We start from the raw sequence: 10,456 nt of genomic DNA, 5'->3' as shown, positions 1-10,456 counted from the left end.
ACATCGTGAATGAAATTCTTCAAACAATGGGAATGCCAAGCTTACAAATGCTTGAAGCAACTTGTCTTCAAAAATTAAAGTACACTATGCTAAAAAATTTCTTCAAAACACAACAATGAGCTTCCTTTAAAAGAACCTCACTTATCACTCCAAATTTAAAAAAATTTCGTATCTCTCCAAAATAAAAAATTAATGCACCTGATGCACTAATCCTTTTTCTCCTTCCAGAACTGATATCTCCTACAAAATGCCCAAGTCTGAGGAGCATAAGATACCCAAAATTTCTTGAAAGCCCTCCTGTGCCATGAAAACCTAGGCCAACGCCAAAGCGAAACACTGCAACTCTCCCCGAAAGTCTCTTCTTCTTTCATATGTATGTAAATCGTCAGATTAAAACACCCTTCAAAACATCAGAAAACAACAAAACTCTGCAAAAGTATTTCAAAACATCTCGTGAGAAGTATGAGGATCATCAGTAGGGGGTATGAAAATTTGTATCATCCATGGCAGACACAAAGGACATATTAGGGCTTCTTAAAGGCCCACTTGTTCATGGTGCTACTCAAGAGAAATGACCCAAACTTTCCAAAGACATTCCAAAGAAGCCCGATGGCATCTCACGCAAGGTGTATGCACTCACGGACGATTTGGAATGGTTTCCTTTTACATCATCAGTTCGGAAAGATAACTTGGAACTTTACCATTGGGTTAAATTTGTAAATGGTGTTTGTCCAACAGGGGATTATGCTTTCGCAAAATATAACAAAGTTGTGGAACAAATTGCAGAAGACTTACAACCCCCACAAGGCCGCCGTAGTTTGAGGAAACTCTATTATAGAAGAAAATAACAGATCATTTAGAAGAAGAAGCCGACGATGATGATGTCATCATGGTCTTGAATTATTCAAAATTAATGAGCCCATCTCTATTCCTGTTGACACCGGTAATCATGTTATTGCAATCCTCCCGGGTGTTGCCATCGCCCATGCCCTTGAGGACCTGGTAGAGCTCGTATGTAGAAATGGAGCCGTTACGGTCGAGGTCGAAAACCTGGAAGGTGTTTTTCATATCTTCCAAGTAGGTTCCCCTGTCATTCCCTTTGGTATTCAGATCGATGAACTCCTCCAGGCTAATGAAGTCATCCCCATCCGCGTCCGAATTCTCATTATCATTTTCAACTATTACAAGACAAAATGCCATGTATAGAGGAAAAGAAAGGCTGAAGAATCTAGAAACTTTTACACAGATAACTAGAGATTGAATCCCACTAACGTTGCTAGATAGGATTTTCAAGTCCCAGAGGATTTAGAAAGCGGGCCCAACTTGTAGGTCCATGCACCTTGAAGGTAAAAAAGTCTCAGATATGATCATTTTGGAATAGTGCCGCGCTTCCGGTGCTACCAGTATCTGTTTGACACTGATCCTGAGGTAGTTGATGGTTTTGACTTAGCCTGAATATCTGATAAAGCGTTGCACACAACCAACGTTTCTGTACAACAATTTCTTTACATGTAACTCATCATCATTTCATCCTTTAGCAATTTCAACTTGCAGTCCCTTTTTAGGAAGTGAATATTTGTGCCATTCGCTGCCTTGAAAAATCACTTCAGTAGATCGGCTTTAAAAATATTTGATTATGACTAGCGCTGTCAATTTTAACATCAATGCAGTCAAGAAAGAAAACATTGTAGCTCGTAGCTTGTCGAGTCAGCCCAGACTGGACCAAAGATAGCGTGGTGTTCAATTAAAAGGTTGGACAGAGTACAACAGGGAGAACAACACGCAGCTCTCATGCAATTGCCCAATAAACAGATAAACAGATCTGAACCTTATTGGCTCCGATACCACATGAAGAAGAATCACACAGCTATAAAATCATATGCACAACAAATTAACACACAATAATCAAAACAACAACACACAAAAGAAAAACTGGTGGAAAAGGTAGAGAGCCATCATGTGGTCTCTCATACTCATGTAATTCTCTCTTATTCAAATAATTTAATAATACATTTAAATACATGAGCAAGTGGTCTTAAGATAGTGCGTCTATCTTAGACTCACTTGGTTGAGACATTTTCTCAACTTACACACTAATTTAGGAGAGCTAGTTGGAGAGAATCACTCATCCAAAACTAGAATCCTTAGTTTGAGGAGTTCTCGTGATTTTATTAATTTAATTTAATAGTGGATTTATTAATTGATTATTAAGAGAGTGAGACTAATAGTGTTCTCAAAGATCGATATGAGATCTGGATACCATTAGGTATGCATCAAAGATGAGGACATTTACAAGACAAATTTCGGGACCAGGTATGTGAATTATGAGTTTATTGTAGTTCCATTTAGCTTAACTAATGCTCCAGCTACATTTATGTGCTTGATGAATAGTGTGTTGCGTCTGTATTTGGATAAGTTTGTTTTGTGTTCATTGATGATGTATTGGTATATTCTAAAAATGAGGAAGATCATGTCAAGCATTTAGTAGCAGTGTTGAGGTTGTTGAGAGAGCATAAATTGTATGTTAAGCTGAATAAGTGTAGTGTCTTTCAAACCAAGGTACATTACTTGGGGCATGTTGTCTCCAAGGAGGGAATTTCAGTAGATCTAGAGAAGATAAGATCCATCATGGAGTGGGTAGCTCCTAAGAATGTGGATGATGTGAGATCCTTCATGGGGTTGTCAGGCTATTACAGGAGGTTCACCAGGAACTTCTCACAGATTTCTTGTCCTATCACATCATTGCAGAGGAAAGGCAAGAAGTTTGAATGGACAAAGGAGTGTGAGGCTAGCTTTGAGTAGCTTAACTAGTTGTTGACACATGCACTAGTGCTATAGATTGCAGATCTAGACAAAGATTTTATAGTATGCATAGATGCTTGCAAGAGAGGACTTGGTGGAGTCCTTATACAGGATGGATAGGTGGTATGCTATGAGTTGTGAAAGTTGAATGAACATGTGTAGAACTACTCGACACATGATCTTGAGTTAGAAACGATCATACATGCCTTAAATATGTGGAGACACTATATTCTTGACAGGAGGTTTGTACTGATGAGTGATCATATTGGGTTGAGCTATTTTTTTGACCAACCAGATTTGAAATCTAGGCACGTTAGATGGTTGGCCATGGTCGGTGAGTTTGACTTCGAGATTAGGTATATTAATGGAAAAAAAACATGGTGGCAGATGCTCTTAGCAGGGGGGTACAGGTAAATCACTTGGCAGCTATGAGCTCCTAAGGGATAGACTTACATGATAGGATCTTACAGGTAGGTCAGTAGGATGTCAGGTATATGGAGATTGAGCACAGATTGTAGCAGGGTGCTGGTACAGGTACAAGCACAAGTGTAGGTACAAGTACATGTAGTGGTACAGGTACATGTGGCAATATAGGTACATGCACAAGGTATGGATTATTATCTTACAACAGATGGATTGGTCAGATTCAGAGATAGTATATATGTGCCATATAGCAGTGAGCTGAAGAAGGTGATCTTGAGAGAGTTTCATGCGAATTGGTATTCAAGCCACCTAGGTTATCAGAAGACATTGACTGTAGTGAAGAAATTTTATTATTGGCCAAATCTGAATAGGGATGTAGCCAAGTATGTGGTTAGATGTTTTGATTGTCAACAAGTGAAGGCAGAGTGTAAATATCTAGGTCTGCTACAGCCGATCACAATTCCAAAGTGGAAATGGGAGGTCATTTGCATGGATTTTATCACAGGGTTTCCAAAGACAGTGGGATAACATGATTCCAACATGGTTGTTGTGGAGAGGTTGACAAAGGTTGCACATTTCATTCCAATGAAGTCTACATTCTCATCTAGCAATGTGGCACAAGTATTCATTGGAGATGTGGTTAGATTGCATGGCGTTCCAAAGAAGATTGTGTCAGATAGGGATGTGAAGTTCACTTCCAAGTTTTGGAAGGAGTTATTTGCAAGTTTGGGCACAGAGTTTGCCTTCAATACAACTTATCATCCGCAGACAGATGGACAGATAGAGAGGGTCAACATGATATTGGAGGACATGTTGAGGATGTATCTGATGCATCAACAATGGAAGTGGGAGGAGTATCTTCCCTTGGTTGAGTTTACATACAACAATGTTTATTAGGAGTCATTGAGGATGAGTAATTTTGAGGCATTGTATGGGCGGACTTGCAATACTCCTATCAGTTGGAGTGATCAAGTTAACATGGTGTTGATTGGACCAGACATGTTGGTGGACATGGAACAAGAAATGTAGGTGATCAAGAAGAACCTAAAGGAAACACATGATAGGAAGAAGAGTTATGCAGATAGGAACAAGTTGTTTAAGGAGTTCCATGTTTGGGAACAAGTGTACTTGCACATCAAACCGAAGAATATCTCCTTGCAGATTGGATCATGCGCCAAGATGGCACCACGATTTTGTGGAACCTTCAGTATAATTGCGAGGATTGGGCCAGTAGCCCATCAACTTGCACTGCCTCTGACAATGAAAGTCCATGATGATTTCTATGTATCATTTCTTAAGAAGTATGTTAAATATGATGATCATGTGATTGACTGGTTTGTATTGCAGGTAGAACCAGATGGAGAAATCCATTTGGAGCCTCAGTGTATATTGCAGAAAAAGGTGCTCATGTTCCAGAACCGAGCAATCGAGCAAGTTAAATTGCAGTGGAAGCACTTTGGGCCCGATGAAGCTACATGGGATATGGCAGATTAGGTGCATGCTATGTATCCTTCCTTGTTTTCTAGTTCAAGCAAAGCAGTCTTGAGATGGTGTTTTGGTATATGCTTTGATATGGTGTTTTGGTACATGTTTTGATATGGTGTTTTGGTATATGTTTTGATATGATGTCTTGGTATATGTTTTGGTGATATTGTTATATGTACATATGTATATCGATGTAAATACTGCCATGAGCTATGTTATAAAGCTCCACTAAGTGATATAGGTGTCATGTCATTATGATTATGTTGTCATGTTAGTATGCTATCATGTGGTTATGTTATCATGTTTCTATGATGTCATGTGGATTGGTACTCAGCGGGGCGACCATTGTAAATACTGCATCGAGCTATGTTATAAATATACATGAGTAATATGTCTTCTTTCTAGCAGTTTGTTGAGGTATATGTGTGATTGAACACCGAGGATGGTGTCCCCAGAGGGGGAGGGATCTGTAACAACAATGGTGAAAATTACACGTAATAAAAGTTAAAAATAATAATCACAGTTGATGGGACACTTATTCCAAGTTGAATGTTGGGAAAGACATCCTAGGGGGTGTTCATTTGGTTGTTTATGGCTAAGGAAACTGGCAGAGGCAATGACTAAGGATATGGAAAGGTTGTTAGTGTCAGTCATTTTTGCCTGTCTCTAGTGATCAAATATGGTTTTACCAAGTTTTGTTAGGGGTCTCAAGGTCAAATTTTATCATGTCACTAGGTTTTCAAAATAAAATTTGGTCACTGGTTAGTTTGTCTAGGATTATCTCTATTGTCTCAAGAATTTCACATGTAGGTCGCTTACATCACTCAGATGAGTGTATCATCATAAAGATAATATCATCATCATGTAATTCATCACAATCATGATTCCACTCAGTCTAATGTCACCATTAGGTCATTAGGGTTTCAAGGTCACCAATACTTTCATTTCATGCATAAAAATCCAGCATAGGATGAGTTGTGATAAGCAACTCTTTTCAATAAATTCTGATGTAATTTCATGAGTACTTCATGGTTATAGTTTCAAGGTTCCAAAAGAAAGAAGGTTCATTGTTCAAGAAGATAAAAGAAGTCCATGTTACAAATCTCCAAGGTTTTCAAGTTCAAAAAGAAAGAAAGTCATTTTTCAAAAAGATATGTGGGGCCCATTTTCACTCAAAAGAGAATCATGCTATGTCTATAAAAGCCCAAAAGTCTCAAACACATTTCATTTGCACCCTTACTTCATTTGGTTATCAAGCTCTTTCCTCCTTAGGTGAAAAAGCATGGGTTTTTAAGCTCAAACTGACAAAAATTCCTTGGCACTGCACTTCTATGAACTGCATTGTGTTTCTGGGAGAGGCGCCGCGCTTCTATGGACTGCGCTGTGCTTTGGTGCTACGCTTCTGTCAACTGCACTGCACATAGGACAAAGTATCCCTAAACTCATAGAAAATCGCCCAAATTCAAAATTTAAGCTTTCATTCTAGTTTTTTATTGCTCTAAGACATCTATCAAGAAAGTACACTCATTTCCCTCCCTCTTTTCCTTTGGCAAAACAAATAAATGATGGTTAGTTTAGTTATCTAGGGTTTGTATGAATTTCATGTTTTAAATCTTGCAAATGATCAACTGGAACATTAAAACCATAGAAATTGCTATCCCTACCTTTGTTTTCATACAAATCACCATCCCATTCACCAAACAAATCATTTCCCTTCAGTTTACTTCACCTTCCTACAAACCCTAGCTCTTACCTATCAAATCGAGCAGTTTCCCTAGCTAGGACTATTTTAAATTTTCTTGTTCATTTCCCTCATTCATTTCCTCCCATTTAACTTCCTAAATATTTCTAAAACCCCTGTCCATCTCCCAAAATTTCCCTATCACCATTTCCCTTCCCTAACTCCCTCATTTCACCATTTCACTCATTCCTCATTGTTTTTTTCCATTTTCCTGTCATCTAGGGTTTTTAAAATGGAGGGAGATTCTTCACCATCAGAAAAGAGAAAACATCATAAAGGAGGGAGGATTCTTAGGTATGAACCCACAAACTGCAATGAGATCAACTCTTCACCATTCATTAGACATTTCTTTGAAGATGTTAGCTACCTAGGGTTTTGTCAAAGAGCGGGTGAAGTAGGTTTTCATGAGCAGCTCACTGATTAGATTGCCACCAATCTGAAAGGAGAAAAATCCACCATAGGAGGGATTGATTTCACATTCTCAGTTTCTGCCATCTCTCTTGCCATAGGGATACCTAATCATGGGGAATATTGGTTCAAAGGCATGAGTCTAGACCCTGAGCAACACAAACCTTTCTTAAAATCACCCTATAGAGAGGCTCATTCACACATCATTCTATTTAGATAACTGTTGGAAAAGTATGCATCACTGATGAAGGTTGTAATGAATTTTTTCACCTGTGAGGGAAGATTTTCCAGACTGTATCAATACCACATTAGGCTGCTAATGCATTTCACAGTTGTGAAACCTCTCAACCTGTGTAACTACTTGTGTAGAAGTCTTATCAAAATGTCTGAGAAGGTGAAAATGAAAAGTAAAGAGCATTACCCTAGCCTTTTCCATCACAGTTTGATAAAGGTTGTAGTCCTCCATCAGTTGGCAGAAAAGAACATGGCATGGGATACCTTCATTGAAACAGCTTTGCAGTGGCATGAAACTACTTCATCAAGCCATCACCAAGACACATCAGCACAACCTATGGAGGTAGGGTCATCAAGAAAATTAGAGGAGGTTCCCAAGGCACCTAGACCTGAGGTGACCAAAATATATCAGAGAGGAAAAATGCTTGTGTTTACTTCTCAAGTTGAGAAAAGGGCCAAGCCTTCTACATTAGCACAACAGGGATCACATTTACAGGATGAGGAGCTAATTGAGCATGATTTTGAACTAGTTGACTTGGAGGCAGTAGATGAGCATTCAAACTTGCAACAAGTTATCAAGGAGAAGGATTCCCAAATCAGAGAGCTCATGGACAATTTGGCAAGGGCCAGATTTATCATTTCTTTCCTTGAGCAAGAAAATAGTCAACTCAAAGCCAAACAACTAATCATGGAAAAAGAGCAATCCAAGATGTTGAAAAAAGAGGTAAAAGGTAAAGAAGTGTTAGAGCATGATGAATAGGAAAATCAGGTTGGAAAGAAGAAACCAAGGACAAAGGGTCTCAAAAGAACATTGCAGAAAGAAAAAGTCCAAAATCTACTGGATGAAGACTTGGACAATGAAGAAAGAATTGCTTTGGAAATTAATGAAGGCAGAGAGTATTGGATAGGTAAGGTCAATATCCATCTAGAGCAGATTCTTGACAAGACTAACAGGGACAACCAACTGTTGAGGCACATGGACCACCACTACCAAACCAGAAACATGATTTGCAACATCAAGCTCAAGCAAATGCAAAACAAGTTAAAGAAAAATCTAAAAGGTAAAGATGAGAGAGATAACTTGGAGATGCTTGCTGAAGCATCCATAAGAGTATAATATACCTCATTTGGCACTTTTGGACCAATTTTGGGAGCTTTCTAAGCATTTTTTGTGTTTGTTGAAGTTTGGTGCAAAACTCAGAAATTGCACTAGTTACAGAAATTTTTCCTCAGAGCTCCAAATTACAAGTGGCTTGCATTTATAGAAAGATAATGGCCTCCTCTCAAAACCCGTTTCCTCATATTTCTCAGACAAGGCTCAGATTTTGAGAAAAATGAGAAAAAGGGGTCAAAAATCAACATTCTGCCACTCTTTTTGATAGGCGATACGCTTTGGAGACACCTTGGGAGAATCAATTTTTGAAGGCCTTTCCATGGGTAATTTAAAAAAATTCAGGATGTTCTGGAAACTAGATAGGAAGGGCTAGCTTACCATCCTTTCAAATTTCAAAATTTACTTCAGGAAGTCACCTAAAAGTGGCCTCAAATTTGGCGTTGTGCTTCTGCAATTTTATGAGTTTTTAATTAAAAATTTCACTATGTAAATTTCTCAGATTTCTAGTTTGACTTGGTCAAAGGTAACTTGATGATTTAACTTCAGTAGTCAAAGTATAGATGATGTAATCATGAATAAATTAGCATGATAGTTTGTTTTATGGTTAATTAGGCCTCATAAATGAAGCAAAACTCAAATCAAAGTCTAAGATAAGAGTTTGTTTTTAACCTTCTCATTCTCACTTGTTGGCTGAGAGATTATTGGAAACTGTTACACCACTTAGGGATTTGACTCCTGAAGGTGGGGAAACTGTTTGTTTGAGTCTATATGTATCATTTCTCATTCAGAGAGAAGGGTTAGACTTCAGAGGAGAGAATTTGTATCTTATGCTTTCACTCAGTTAATCACAGGAGCAGTTGCAACTATCTTTGAGGAATACATGTGCAGTGAGTTTGTGACATTGTTTTCTTTCTATGTAAATTTATTATTAATGAACCCATCTTCCTTAACATGTTTTTCTTTCCTCAGTGATTCTTACAGTTATATAGGCATAATTCTTTATATTCAAAGCTATGTTTATGTGGAAAAATCATTTCTATGTATTTCTTCTTCTAGATTAATGAATTCATGGCATACATGCTCATTATGATCTTCTAAGATTTTCAAACCCTACACTACATTGACCAAACTCTTAAATCCATCACAAGACACTGCTATCTTGCTCCTCCTTATGCCTGCTACTACAACCCTTTTAGATCTTGACCTAAGTGCTTTTTCTCATCCTTGGTCCAGCAACCCAAAAACCCTAAATTTTCAAAAACTCATTTAAAACTATTATATATAGCCTAAAATCCATTTCTCTTCTAGTCAATGATTGTGAAATCCTTAAAGAGATCCCTCTCTGGTTTAGCAGGGCTAGCTGCTTAACTGCAAGTGATTTGAAGTTCCCTCTTTTGATTTCCTCCTCAGCCTGGGACATTGTAGAGGATAACAAAGGAAAAATGGCATTTTTAGCACATTTATTCATGAAAATAATGGAAATTAGGGGAAAAAGGAGGTGAAAGGCCACAAGTTGCATGTAAGGAAAATGAAGGAAAATAATGGAAAATGAAGAAAATAGAGGCCTCATTCATAAAAAGGCTTCTGAGGATCAATTGGTAACCTTTTGTCAGCTGAGTTTTGGAGCTCTCTCATTATCCTCTCTCTCTATCTCTCACTCTTGGACACTTAGATTTTCTTGGAGCACTTTGGCATTGGAGAAAGAAAGACAAAGAAGGTAAGAGGAAGCAAAGATCAAGCAGGGAAAGGCAGGATCAAGCAGCTAGAGTAGGCTTCATTGTAGATATCGACTTGCATGTGTATTTTCCTTGCTAGATTTGGCATGCATGGTATTGCATGTGGTTATTTTCTGTCATGGCATGGGTTTTGTCAGGTGTGACAATGTTCTTCATCTTAGCCTTGCCTTGGTACATTTTGGTCCAGTCTCTGGTCGATGCTGGACACCAAACTCACTAACTCCACAACCTTCCATCCCCAAACTACTGGCTAGAAAGAGGTTGTCAACATGATGATCATACAAATTATGTGCATGTACAACTCAAAGCATCCACACACATGGGATGAGAGCCTCCCTTATGTTCAGAAGAGCTATAACTAGGCTCTCCATAGCTCAACTGGCCACAACCCTTTTCAGGTGGGCTTGGGATTCCAGCCACTATGTCCCATTGATGTGGCCATGCCATTTGCAGCTACTCACACAGATTTAGCTCATGTCTAGTCTGAAACAGATAAGGTAAACAACTTCATTG

General features: G+C 38.4%; 1 pseudogene; it reads right to left on the bottom strand.

The window, feature by feature from the left end:
- Positions 1 to 900: 900 nt before the first annotated feature.
- Positions 901 to 1,200, bottom strand: LOC149196638 (putative calcium-binding protein CML25 pseudogene; annotated as a pseudogene).
- Between the last annotated feature and the right edge of the window lie 9,256 nt (positions 1,201 to 10,456).

The sequence above is a fragment of the Pinus tabuliformis genome, chromosome 2_2, assembly GCF_031772625.1.
Source record: "Pinus tabuliformis cultivar Carrire ecotype Pingquan chromosome 2_2, CPIR1, whole genome shotgun sequence".
Classification (NCBI taxonomy): Eukaryota; Viridiplantae; Streptophyta; class Pinopsida; order Pinales; family Pinaceae; genus Pinus; species Pinus tabuliformis.
This window is presented reverse-complemented; position numbering and strand designations above follow the sequence as displayed.